General features: G+C 35.3%; 1 long non-coding RNA gene across 3 annotated transcripts in view; it reads left to right on the top strand.

Annotated features, from left to right (window-relative positions):
- The window catches only part of LOC120607828 (uncharacterized), a 270,547-nt gene that overhangs the window by 154,520 nt on the left and 101,211 nt on the right, over positions 1–14,816 (top strand). Inside the window, exons 5-6 of one of the 3 annotated variants that reach the window (XR_005654246.1) lie at positions 7,213–7,250; positions 9,575–10,240. This is a non-coding gene — a long non-coding RNA (uncharacterized LOC120607828). Of the gene's footprint in view, positions 1–7,212; positions 10,241–14,816 lie in introns of those variants that run through there. The other 2 variants (XR_005654245.1, XR_005654244.1) reach the window with 2 other exon arrangements.

The following is a 14,816-nucleotide window of genomic DNA, read 5'->3' as shown; positions in this document are numbered from 1 at the left end:
CACATATACTCTAGAAAGGCTGTTCCCTACAAGGTCTTTAGAGACCTCTAGTATGGCAAATCCCATGGGCAATGTTCGGTTCTCTCCATACTTGATTTTTCTGTGGCATTTGATACTACTCCTTCAAGTTTCTCACAATTATATATTTTTTGTAGGATCCTCCTCTTCCACTTAACTCTTAAATGTTGATATCTCTATGGTTAAATCTTTGATCTTTTCTTCTCATTTTATAAATATTCCTCAAGTATATAATAGATATCCTCTTACATGCCAATGACACACACACATATTTTTTTTAAATAATCTTTTTAGTTTTCAATAACTGTTGACATACAATATTATATTAGTTTCAGGTGTACAACATAGTGATTGGACAAATATGTAGCTTATGAAATGATCACTGCAATAAATCTAGTACCCACCTGACACCATCCCTAGATTACATTGTAGTTCTGACAATATATTTCTTATGCTGAACTTCATCCCATGACTATTTTGTAACTACCAATTTATACTTCTTAATCCCCTCCCCTTTTTCACTAATCTCCCAACTCTCATCCCTTCTGGCAACCATCCAAATATTCTCTGTATCATTGAGTTCTTTTTTGTTTGGTTTGCTTATTTTTTTGTTTTTCAGGTTCTGCATATAAGTGAAACCATAAGGTGTTTGTCTTTCTCTGCCTAACTTATTCTACTCAGCACATGTTGCAAATGGCAAGATTTTATTTTTTTTGTGCTGAGTGATATTCCATCATATATCTGTACCACCTGTTTATCCATTTATCCAATGATGGAAACCCAGGTGGCCTCCATATTTTGGCTATTGTAAAGAATGCTGCAATGAACATATGGATGCACATGTCCCTCTGAAATAGCATTTTGGGTTTCTTCAGATAAAAGTGAGATTATTGGGTCCTTCTTGGTCTCTTATTATAGTTTTTGTTTTAAAGTCTACTTTGTCTAATGTAAGTATTGCTACTCCAACTTTTTTTCATTTCCATTTTCATGAAATATCTTTTTCCATCCCTTTACTTTCAGTCTATGTGCGTCTTTCAATCTGAAATGAGTCTCAGATAGGCTGGGTCTTTTCTTACCAATTCAGCCATCCTATGTCTTTTGATTGAAGCATTTAATTCATTTATGTTTGAAGAAATTATTAATAGATATGTAGTTTTTGCCATTTTAGTATTCATATTTTTGATCTCCCCCACCCCAGCCCCCCGCCTTTTCCTTCCTAAAGAAGTTCCTTTAATATTTTGTAATACTGATTTGGTGTTGATGAATTCCTTCAGCTTTTTCTTGTCTGAGAAGTTCTTTATGCTTCAATTCTAAATGATATCTTTGCTGGGTAGAGTAACATTGGTTGTGGATCCTTACTTTCACCTCGAATATCACCTCGAATATTTCATGCCAATCTTTTTTGGCCTGAAAAGTTTCTGTTGAGAAATCAGCTGACAGTCTTATGGGAGATCCCTTGTAAGTAACTAACTGCTTTTCCCTTGCTGCTCTTAAGATCCTCTCTTTGTCTTTAACCCTTGGTATTTTAATTATGATGTGTCTTGGTGTGGGAAGTTTTCAGTCATTATTTCTTGAAATAGGTATCCAATTCCTTGTTCTCACTCTTCTTCTGATACCTCTATGATGCAAATGTTGGTACACTTGATGTCCATAAGTCGCTTAAACTATCCTCATTCTTTTTGGATTCTTTTTTTCTTGTTACTGTTTGATTAGGTGTTTTCTGCTATCTTTGAAATTGCTGATTCGATCCTTTGCTTCATCTAATCTGTTGATTTCCTCTAATGTATTCTTCTTTTCAGTTATTGCATTCTTCATTTCTGACTGGTTCTTTTTTATGTCTTTTATTTTTATTTTTATGTTTCTTATCTCTTTGTTGACATTATCGCTGAGATCATTGAGCATTCTTATAACCAGTATCTTGAACTCTGCATCTGGGCGATTGCTTATCTTCATTTCGTTTAATTATTTTTCTGGAGCTTTCTTCTGTTCTTTCATTTGGGATATGTTTCTTCGTGTTCCTATTTTGGCTGCCTCCCTGTGTTTGTGTCTATGTATTAGGTAGGGCTGCTATGTCTCCTAGTCTTAGTAGAGTGACCTTATTTAGTAGGCATCCTATGGGACACAATAGCGTAGTCTCCCTGGTCACCTAGCTGGGTGCTCCAAGTGTGTCTCTTATGTGGGCTGTTTAGCCCTCTTGTTGTAGTTGAGCCTTGGTTGCTATTTGTATGTCAATGGGAGGGACTGACCCTCAAGCTGTGAGGACTGGCCATGACTACAGTGGAGGAGCAGTTGTGCAGGGGCTAACCCTATAGAACAAGATTCGCTTTAGCAGGGATCTGGTGCCTGCCCAGTCTGCCCTTTAGGAGTATCATTCCCAAAGGTAGGCAGGTGATGCTCCAGAATAGGCAGGGTCTCAGGGTATCACCTGGGCAGAGAGACCAGTGTTAGCCTGGTTGATGGAGACTCAGATATGGCAACTGCCTGTGTCTGAAGTGGGGAGGGGGAGGGCTCAACAAAGGAACAATGCCCTCTGCCAGCACTTCTCTGTGGGAGAAAGCTGCCCCTCAAGCCCTTATCCTGAAGCCAGGCAATTCAGTTCCTTTCTGTATGTCCCTGGTGCCTTTCAACCAGTGCTTGAGCTCAGAACAAATGAGTCCTTCAGTGAGTAAATCTGTGCATGGGCCCTTTAAGAGGAATGCCTAAGACTCCAGCAGCCCACTGTCTCACTCAGTCACAATCTCTGCTGGTTTTCACAGCCAGAAGTTATGGGGACTTCTCTCTCTGGCATTGGAGCACTGTCCTTGGGAGCCTAGTTTGGGGCTGGGACCCCTCACCTCTCAGGGGGTCCTCTGCAGCCAGAGATATTTCTTTGGATTCCCAACCATCATACGTGTGTGTGTGGGACCAGCCCATTCAGCACCTCCTCCCCTCCTACCGGTCTTGAGGTGGTTTCTTCTGTATGTCTTTAGTTATAGGACTTCTGTTCAGCTAGACTTCAGGTGATTCCTAATTATGTAGTTATTCTGTAGTTTAGTTGTAATTTGATGTGGTTATAAGGGGGAGGCAAGCATAGCATTTACCTACTCCGCCATCTTGACTGAATTCCTACATATATATCTCTAGTTGGTGTCTTTTTCCTGGTTTCTAAGCCCATGTTCTCATTACCTATTACATTATTCTTTTTAGATATCCAGAAGCTAATTTAAATATGCTAGGTTTAAAATGTAATAATTTTCTACTCAAATTTGCTGCTTCTCAGAATTTTAAAAATATATTGCTTAATAATATAATTCATCCAATAGCCTGTTAAAAAATTCTAAATATTACTTTTGAATTTCCTTCTGATCATTAACTACTTCCTTTGTTTCTTCCCATATTCAGTCTTGATCTCCTCCTATTTATCTTTATTGGAAGTCCCCAAACCATATCCAGCTTCAATGATTTTCTAGGAGGACTTGCATGACTCAGCATATAGTTGTACTCACAGCTAAGATTTATTACAGTGAAGTGATAGAAAGCAAAATCAGCAAAGGGAAAAGACATAGACATGAAGTAAAGTCTAGAGGAAACTAGATAAAGCTTCACAGAGTCTTTTCCTGGATACTCACAGGACACATTAAATTTCTTCAGCATTGAATTCTAACAACATATATAAAATGTTGTCTGCTAGACAAGCTCATTAGAAACTCAGTGCTTATTGTTTTTATTGGTGACTGGTCATGTAGCACATTCCAAAATTCCAGATTTCAAGAAGGAAAGAAGGATTTATCTTCAACATAAACTACATTGTTTGTATAAACAGTTTAGGCATAATGAGCATTCTAATAAGTTATGGAATGTTGGGAACCATTCTGAAATCTAAGTTTTTAGACACTGGCCAAAGGCCAACCTTGCAAGCAGGCCTTTCTAAGAATCCCAATCTCAGTCCTGCTATGTAAATTCTGTTTTGTACATTATCATTCACACTGAATGTTTTTTAAAAAAACATATTAATTCTCTGGTTAAACTTTTTTTTGGTCTCCATTAACTCACTCTTAAGTTCAACCTTCCATTTAATGATGTCTCTATCCCAAAGGTCTATAATAGAGCCTAGCACATTGTAAGGCACTGAATACATTGTGTAAGTGATTGCAAAAATATACAAAAATCTTTCCTAATTTTGTCATGTTCTGTATTTTCCAATGTCATCTCTCATCCCTCTCCAAAGCATCCTTTATATTCAGACATTCCAATCTTTTCTCTTCCCATATTTTTCTACATATTCAGCTCTTTGAGATAGAAATATCTTCTTCCTGGAGTACTCTTCCTTTTGTTAGCTACCGGGCAAAGTCAAGCTCAGCTGAAGGGTTAGCTTCTACCCTCTCATGCCCCATTAGGTACTCCAGGCAGAGTCTGTATGCTACCTCTACATGCAATGAAAATGAAGAGATGTTTTTATATGGAAGGCCAATTGGTCACTTAGATTGCCACGGGATAGTATTTATTTATTTGCCTGGTGACCTCACCATAATCCAGGCTCAGACTCTAAGCTTTGTATGCTGAGAAACTACTGTTGGCCATGCTTCAGTTAATAAGAATGATTATCTATAAAGATGCTAACTCATACTAAGAGACCCTCAGAGAGGCCATTTTGTCAATTTAAAATGAGAAACATCTGTGCAACTGACTTGACATTCACATTTGTATAAGTACATTTGCTCCCTGTAGATAAGCTACAACAAAAACCAAATTATCAAAGAGAAGCTTGATAAGCGTGGAACCAGAACAAGGTGATTTATATACATTGTATAATTTCAATATTTTATTGCATTAGGCTACCTTAATGGATATGACAATCTCAGCAACAGGGACATATCTTCAGATAGAGCAGATAAGCCTGTAAGCCTGCTAAAACTTTTCCCCTGAGTAGTATTTGGACAAGAACTACCAGCATTTATCTCTTTTTCTCTATATATGACTCTCTTTTTCTCTCTATATTTAAAAGCTGACCTGTCCCTTGTCTAATCAGCACGTTATTTCTGATTTTATTGTAAGATTACAGTCTAAATTTTACTGGCCTGGAGTCCAGTCTATTTCTTTAAATAGAATTTGCAAGTATCTGCTTTGATAGATTAAGTATTGATTTCTGAGAGTAAAAATCAGTTATTTTTCTTATTCCTATTTTGTTTTTGAGTTGATGAAGAGACCTTGCATTGTAACTGCTTATTTATTTTACACATTTGACTTACCCAGAAACCTATAATCTTCTAAGGATCAGGGACTATGATTTATTAATTCTAGTGTCCCAATACCTAGCCCCAAATTGGATCACAGAAAAATATGTTGCATAAATGAAACTAAGTTAACAATTTTCTTTGGTAGTTAAGTGATGTTCCTTTTCATTAATATTTTAAACTACCTTAAGTAAAAGTGTTATTTTGAAATCTGTAGTAATTTTAACATTTTAGAATTTGTGTTTTTTTTTGTGTTCTGCAATTCAGCTTCCTTTTCAGAAAGTGATATTCAAACAATTAATAATGTATTGAGACAGTGAAAAAGAAAATGTAATTAAAACCAAGATTATTAGCTTATAATTTATTACATTAAAATACATATATGTTGAAATTATACAATATATTGTGATGAATAATATTTAATTTATCAACAGTGTAGCACTATTTAATACTTAAATTTGAAACCAATTGGTGTGTGTAATATCAGTGGGACCCTAACTTTGAATTATTTTGATCACCAAGGTTTCTGAAGGCCAGAAACATTTTTTTGGCAAAGGAAGTAGATTGATTATTCTAAACAAAAGTCATAATGTTTATAAAGTTTAAGTGGTTTATTTGTAACATTATTCTAAAATGTTCATATATTTAGATCTGTGTTTTGCAACTAGTTTATCTTGCAGTTTATACTAAAATGTTAGAGCTTGTTAAGTATTCATGAGGTCCCTGCGTGTTTTATGGCGATCTTGTTTTAATAGTCACAGCAGCCATTTTACTGCAGGTGCAATACAACAGGGGACTAAGAAGTATCATATATATAGACGTCATCTACCTTACCATCTAAAAAGTATTGGACTCAGTAAAAATGGAAATGGACTATCAAAACATCTGCTTACTGTTGGGGCATATAAAAGAGTAAATGGCAGGCTTACAAGATTAAATGAATGTGTGTTAAAACTTAATATATATGAAAGTAAAGGGTAATCACCATTGAATAATTGTTGAGGTATCTTAGGAGAAGGTAAGGGAGAGGAGATATAAGAACTTAAATAAACCTCCTTTTTACTTTTAACTTTTTTCTTTCCCTCTGCCTGATTATATAGTGCTGAGACCTGTATTGAATTTATGAGTTCCAGAGGAAGAATCAATTGCTAAGCATGACACCATAAATACTATTTCTAAATATAACTGTTCAAATCTATAGAGGAATGGTGAAATGAGTGTTTCCTCTTCACCTGCCTGTCTAAACTGGGATTAATGGTGTCTGCCTCTTTCCTACCTGGTGGATAAAACAGTCCTATAAACTTTCACTTTTCCAACCCTATTCATATGAGTGGAAATTAGTGAAGGATAAAGCATTGATAGATTTATATTGCTGCCAGGATCATGGGTCATTTCTTTTGCTGAACCTGATGGTTCTACCCCATGACAAAAGGTCTGGTCTGGGTTAAAATTTATGACAAATGGTAAAAAAGGGAGAAATAATTGCTGATGGAAAAAGAGTCAGCAAATGGAGAAGGCTAAAATTAAAAGTTAACATTATCTTGCTACTTTGTGAGAGATTGAGAGCAAGAGAATATTTTCTCTTAGTTGTATTTATACACATACACAAGGCAGATTACATAAATTGCAGAGTCCCCGGCAAATTCAAATGTGGAGCCCCTTGTTAAAAAATAATTAGGAATTTCATGTCGGCCAAGCATTAAACCAAATGTGAGTTCCTTCTAAGCCCTGGGCCCTCTGTTACTGCATAGGTCACAAGCTCATGAAGCTGGTGCTGAATCCCATAAGAATTAAGCTCTTTGCCTGCTAAGATATACTCCTTTATTTTAAATTGAAAGTCCTAGATGGGTCCTAGTATATTTAAAAAGCATTCATATGGAGTCAGCTTTGTGACACATCTCAGTGACATTTATTAAGGCCTTGTGGATGAGCACTTAGAAATATTTTAATGTTGCCTTGTCTTTTGTTTTCTATTTTACAGATAATGCATAACATTTTACAGTGGACTCTCTTCAGAAGGTAATATGTGTTGAATTGTTCCCTCCTGAATGGATGCAAAAGACTTTGTTCAACCATAAAGCTGTGGGCACTGTGTAACTGTCAACCTAAGTGATAATGTGTTGAGAAAGGTGCCTGGAATTAGTGGCCATAAAACATGTTTTATTGTTTTCTGTCATGGCTAGAGATGTTTTTGTAAGTGGGGATAGATGATCAAGGTAAAGAAAATTTAACCAATGGTAATCAGTGTTAGTTTAACGGTTAGTCAAGTGACTCATATACATGATACTGATAGCCCTGATATTCACCAAGGACACCTATGGGAAGCTTGATGGCATACTCAAACCAAAGTGTATTTGGAGATAGCTACTAATCACATGACACTATTCTGGGTAATTCAACATTTTGGAGTCACATGTATACTTAAATTGTGCTCTAAATTCTCAATGACGATGAAATATTTAGTAGAAAACCCAACATTGGCCAAAACATTCTAAAAGAAATTGGGAGCAATTGTTACAGGTCCATGTCCTAGGACAAGTCACATGTACCTTTAATGAAGAGAGATGTACTGAGGAAAAAGATTTATTTGCCATATTGGGTGCTTCGAAGTGATGCCCTTTCAGAAGGAAGGAAAATGATGGCAACTGATTTTATACAGATAACACAGCTTTAGAAAAATGGATAAAACAAAATTAATAGTTAGACAACTTGCTAGGGGATAGAGATGGGAAACAGTATGCACACTTAACCAAGAGGGGCTACTACATATGTTTCTCTAGAAGCAGAAGTAGCTCAAGGAAAATGTCCTAGGATCTTGACATCAGAAACCAAGGAAAAAACTTGTAGGATGCTTATGGTATCCCTAACTGCAATGACTCCCCACACAAACAAAATTGAGACGTGTTAGTCAAGGTTCTCCAGAGAATCAGGACATGGAATCAGCTCATATGATTATAGAGGCTGATGAGTCCCAAGATCTGCAGCTGGCTAATTGGAGAGCCAATGGTGTGGTTCCAGTCTGAAAGTCAGCAGCTGAGACCCAGGAGGAGTTCATGATTCAGCCCAAAGGCAGGAAAAAAACAATTGTCACAACTTGAAGGTGTTTAGACAGGAGGTGTTCCCTCTTAGTCAGAGAGTGATCAGCTTTTTTATTCTATTCAGGCCTTCAGCAGATTAGAAGAGGCCCTCCCACACACTAGGGAGGGCATTCTGCTTTGCTCAGTCTGTAGATCCAGAATAATACTTTAGACATGCCAAGAATAACGTTTTGCCAAATGTCTGGGTACCTCATGGCACAGTTGAGTTGCCACATAAAATTAACCATCACACTAGGCTTATTACCCAAATAGAGCAATTAGTTGGGATTGGAAACCTATTAAACATGACTAAGATTTTACCAATGGAGGAAAGATAGGCATTATATGAGGATAAAGCTCATTGGGACTCCATGTCAGTACAACATTATAATATAAAACAGGGCATATAGTTCTTTTCATGAGACACTTGCAATCCAGAATTAACTGAGATTGGACTTGTGGTTTATACTCCAATCCATGACAACAAGTGTGTAAGGATTCATTTTGTTGAGAAGGCCGAGAAAATGCTACTGTAATTCTAACTGGTTTATTTTGTAAGGATCTTAGACTAACCCATAATGTAGCTTTATTTTGGCATAATACTGGCATAATTGCTAAAGTTAATTTGATTTTACTGTTATGACAACATCTGTGATCAAATTTATTGGGAGAGTGAATTAAAACCCCCACAAGCTGTTCTTCTAATGAAAGTCGATTGGCCGAGAAAGAACAAATTTTGTTAATAATTGATGAACTGTTACCTTAAATCAGCCTGGTGATACTTTTCATAAGGTTCATATTTAGTGGTGGAAGGAGATGAAAGAGTTGTTAGGTTTGTACATGATTATGAATAAGTCGGGATATTTGGTAAAGTGAAATGTTTCTTTGAAGCAATACCTACTCCTCATTGGAAGATACAAATAATTAGTATTTTGGTATGTACCTTTCAACTTCTTTTGTTCTGTAAATGTCAAATGATGCAGAAAGAATAGTGATGAGAGGCTTGTTATTCAGAATGCTTAACCAAGGGTTAGGGGCTTGGACTATGTAAGTACAGGTCTAATCTCAGTTGCTATGTTTCAACCCTGTGCTCATCTTTGAGACAACAGGGTATGGTGCTGATTTGTGACCAAACTCGATTGAAATGTGCTTACTAGTGATTGCAAGACATCAGAGAGCAGCCTTAGCAGTTTATCAACATTGGTTTTAGAAAATGTAGACTGGTGGTTTGTACCTGGTTTCAGTTATGTTCTTTGGTTTCTACAGTTGGGAATGGTCTTTAAACCTGCTTTTGGTCATGTGATCAGAAGGATATTAAAATCCTTCTTCAGATGAGACTATGGCTTTGCTGAGACCAAGATGTCTTACACAATCTTGGTGATTCGTGATTCAAAGATGAAGTGTGTTCTACGAGACTGAAAAAACCCTGGGAACTACGACCAGAAGTCTCAGGCCTCTGATGTCGGCCTATGCTTCGTCTCTCCTATTGCACCACATCCTTTACTCTTTTAAGTCTATGTGACCACACTCTGTGGAATATTAGGGGTCCTTTCAATGATCAAACATGGTATAATTGCTGCTATATTGTTTTTTCCAGAACCATTTGAGTAAATTGCAGAGATGTTTCCTCTTTATCTCTAAATATTTTAGCGTGTATTTCCTAAAAAAAGAGAAATATTTCTCCTTCATAACTACAGTGCAGTTATCAAAATCAAGAAATTAACACTAATAGGTGTATACATTATGCAATAAAATGTGATTATATTATACATTATATAATCTATAAACTTCAAAGATTTGTCTTTATACAACCTTTATTCAGACTTTATATAAGTGATGTCCCGTATAGCCAAAGAGAAACCGAGGCTATATGTTATATTTAGTGATTACATATCTTAAATCTTATTTAATTTGAAACTTCCTGAGTTTTTGTCTTTCATGATAGTGATATTTTTGAAGAATGAGGCCAATTATTTAGTAGAATGTTTCTCATTTGAGGTTTATCTGATATTTCCTCAGGATTAGATTCAATTTATGCATTTTTGAGGGAAATATCATAGTTGTGATGCTGAATTCTCAGCACATTACATCAGGAAGCACATGCTATCAATTAGTCTCATTATTGGAGATAATAACTTTGACCATTTGGTTAAGGTGGTATCTGGCAATTCATTTCCCTGTAGAGTTACTATTTTGTCTTTTGTAATTAATATGTATCCTGTGGGTAAATACTTTGACACTCTGTACATACTCTGGGCATCTATCCCCCATAATTGAAAACATTTATCTGAAAAGATATATGCACCCCATTGTTCATCATGGTATTATTCACAGTGACCAAGAAACAATTAAGTGTCCTTCAATAGATGATTGGATAAAGATGTGGTACACATATGCAATGGAATATTACTCAGCTCTAAGAAAATATAAAGTACTACCATTTGTGACAACATGGATTGATCTTGAGATAAATGAAGTAAGTGAAGTAAGTCAAGTAATGAAGTGAAGTAAGTCAGATGGAAGGCATGATAACCATACGCTTTCACTCATATGTAATATATAAAACTGAAAACAACAAATGAACAAGACAAACGAACAAAAACTCATAGACACAAACAGTTTTAGTGGTTACCAGAGGGAAAAGGGGAAGGGGGAAGGTAGATAAAGTAAGGGGGTCAAATATATGATGAGGGAAGGAGATCTGACTTTGAGTGGTGAACACACAATACAATATACGGATGACATATTACTGAATTGTACATTTGAAACCTATATAATTTTATTAACCAATGTCACTCCAATAAATATAATAAAAATACATGAGTCAATATTAAAATTTAGAACCAAGTGGCTACATGCATTCTTATTGCCTATATTTACTGTTTTTTTTTATCACTTGCAATTAACTAACATTGACAGTTATAGATATTCTAATTAAAGTTGATACTGCATTTTTAAAACATCGAATTTCAATTTGGTCCTCATCATTGCATCTCTAAACTGATTTAATAGAATCTTGCTAAAATAGGGCTATGGAGGCCTAACAAGGATAGGAGCCAAGGTCGAGACCTAGTTGAGAAGATCACTCCCAGGAACCTGACTCATTTGGTTAAGCACAGAGTCTTTGCCAGCAGACTGCCTCCGGGGGACTATGGTTGTCTTGTGGTCATCCACAGCTGCCCAATTGACCAAGGAAGTCTTGCATGCAGATCTAAGCCACTCTTCAAACAACATTATCAGTAATACAGTTGACATTTCACCTCCAGCTGTTTGATAGGCATGTCTGTTTCTCAAATGGTTCAGAACTCAGGTAGAGGACAGAGACACTGTTGATATTCATTGACTTCCTAAGAACTCCAGGACGTCTGTCTAGATATGCCGATGCTTTTACCTGTTTTTATTTTGCAGCATAGAAAAGGAGAGTTAACTACAGAAATACAGTTGTGACTACATTGTACCAGGCTCTGTGTTAGGCTCTTTAGACATGTTATTTAATTTATTATCACAATGATACTGAAGAAGTCAGTATTATCATAAAATTTCATACCAATGCTAGAAATTTTATTTTAACTTTTTGTTTTGATTTTAAAAATATGCCAGCTGATTCCAGGTATAAAAAGGAGGGACCAGAAATGTCTATACCTTCTATTATTGCACTCATCTCTGTCATATTGTGCAAATGAATGTCAGTTTGGGATTTATATACTACTCAATTTGACAGCTCAGATAGAGTTTTGTTAAAGTAGAATGCTAGGTAAATGCAAATTAGAAACTTTGTGCAACCAACCATTCATTTTACTTCTTCTTCTTCTTCTTTTTTTTAATGTAACTTAATATATACTACTTTCACTGTTCTAATTGTCCTCATTTATGGTACATTTCAGATTTTCTTGAAAATAACTTCTGTGAAAATTATGTAACCAAAACAAGGTTATAATACATTGAGATGACTTAGCATTTGACAAAACTAAAATATAGTAAACGATTAGATAATTACTACTTAGAGAAAACAATTAGGAATGATTCGGACATTTAAACTCTTTGCAATTTTCCCCTGAGGATTATATTTTTCCCTTCCACAATTGAAAGTGATTGGTTTCCCACTTTTGTGCTTCCTTTCTGCCATATTTTGTTTGCTGACTTAAGATGCTACACCCTCCTTAGCTGCCTAACATGTATTTCTGGGTTCTCAGAACAACATTAGAGATCAATCATTATTATGTATTAAAAGTATTAAAATGAGAATAGCCTTCACTCAGCAAATTCATGTCTAGGAAAAAAGTCAGTTCTGTTATAACACAATTGTTATATTCTCAAGAAACCTTACATTATTAAGAATCATAGAGTAAAAACAATTGCTTGTAGGGACAGAGGTTAGAACACAGACAGTTTCAGATTCACAATTACAAGAGTATTTCATCTATAGAGATTTCAATGATACAAATATTTAAAAAACTACAAATAATTTGTATTATAATATAAAAGTTAATCAATAGAAACAAAAAATTAGATAAAATATTTTGAGTAAACACTGCATTTTATGATAAAAATTAATGAACTTCTAGGTTACCATTACCTAAATAATTTTTATAATCCATTGTGATGATAAAGACGATTGAAATTAGTTGTTTTAAAAATGCATTGTTGATGTTAATTATGACACTCATAACTGCCAATAGTTTTTAATTACAAGAAAACAAAGGACTAAGAGCTGATGCCACATACTTAACATATTTTTAAAAATCTCATTTGTGATGCTAATAACAGGGCTAAGGTTCTTATAATTAATAGCAGTTCATGTGTTAAAAATTGAAGGGGGTGGTAGGTAAGAATAAAGGGGTCAATTATATGGTAACAGAAGGAAATTTGACTTTGGGTAGTAAACACACAATGCAATGTACATATGATGCATTACTGAATTGCACACTTGAAACCTATATAATTTTATTAATCAATGTCACCCTAACAAATTTAATTAAAAAATTGTGTTATTATGAGAATCTCAATGAAAATGAAATGCTGGTATAGGTGAAATGAAATAAAACAAGTATTGCATAGATATGTTTATAAGGATATTCCTTGCAACATTTTTTTTTATGACAGAAAAAAAAATAGAGCTCCTCCACTATAGTCATGACCAGTCCTCACAACCAATGAGCCTGAGGGGCAGTCCCTCCTATTGATGCACAAACAGCAACCAAGGCTCAACTACAGCAGGTTGGCTACACAATCCATACAAGAGATACACCTGGACCATCTGGCACAGGTGATCAGGGAGACTGCACCACTGGGCCCCACAGGACACCTACTACATAAGTCCACTCTACTAAGAATGAGAGACAGAGCAACCCTACCTGATACATGGAAACAAACACAGGGAGGCAGCTAAAATGGAGAGACAAAAGAAACATGTCTCAAATGAAAGAACAGAACAAAGCTCCAGAAAAAGAACTAAACAAAATGAAGGCAAGCAATCTACCAGGTGCAGAGTTCAAAACACTGGATATAAGAATGCTTAATGAACTTAGGGGAAGAAAAGATGAACTCAGTGAGAACTTTAACTAAGAGATAGAAAACACAAAAATGGAGATAGAAAGCATAAAAAAGAACCAGTTGAAAATGAAGAATGCAATAACTGAAATAAAGAATACATTAGAGGAAATCAACAGATTAGATGAATCAGTAATTTGGAAGATAAGGTAGCAGAAAACACCCAATCAGAACAGTAACAAGAAAAAAGAATCCAAAAGAAAAATGAGGATAGTTTAAGTGGCCTCTGGGACATCAAATGTACCAATATTTGCATCATGGAGGTACCAGATGAAGAATGAGAGCAAGGAATTGTAAACCTATTTGAAGAAATAATGATGGAAAACTTCCCTAACCTGGTGAAATAGACATACAAACTCAGGAAGTGCAGAGAGTCCCAAACAAGATGAACCCAAAGAGGCCCACACCAAGACACATCACAATCAAATGCTAAAGTTTAAAGACAGAATCTTAACAGCATCAAGAAAAAAGCAGTTAGTTAATCAGTTAGTTACCTACAAGGGAGCTCTCCTAAGATTGTCAGCTGATTTCTCAATAGAAGCGTTGCAGGACAGAAGGGATTGGAATGAAATATTCAAAGTGATATAAAGCAAGGACCTACAATCAAAGATATTTAGAATCAAAGAACAGGTAAAGAGCTTCCCACAGAAGAAAAAGCTAAAGGAATTCATTAATACCAAATCAGTATTACAAGAAATATTAAAGGGACTTTTTGAAGAAGAAGAAGGAGGAGAGAGAGAAGAAAGATAAAAATACGAATAATAAAATGACAATATATATTTATCAACAATGACTTTAAATGTAAATGGATTAAATACTCCAATAAAAAGACATAGGGTATCTGAATGGATAAGAAAATAAGACCCTTATATATGCTGCATACAGGAGACTCACTTCAGATTGACAGATATATACAAAAAGTAAAAAAATGAAAAAAGATATTTTATGAAAATGGAAA

Source organism: Pteropus medius, unplaced genomic scaffold (assembly GCF_902729225.1).
Source record: "Pteropus medius unplaced genomic scaffold, Ma_sr-lr_union100, whole genome shotgun sequence".
Lineage (NCBI taxonomy): Eukaryota > Metazoa > Chordata > Mammalia > Chiroptera > Pteropodidae > Pteropus > Pteropus medius.
This window is presented reverse-complemented; position numbering and strand designations above follow the sequence as displayed.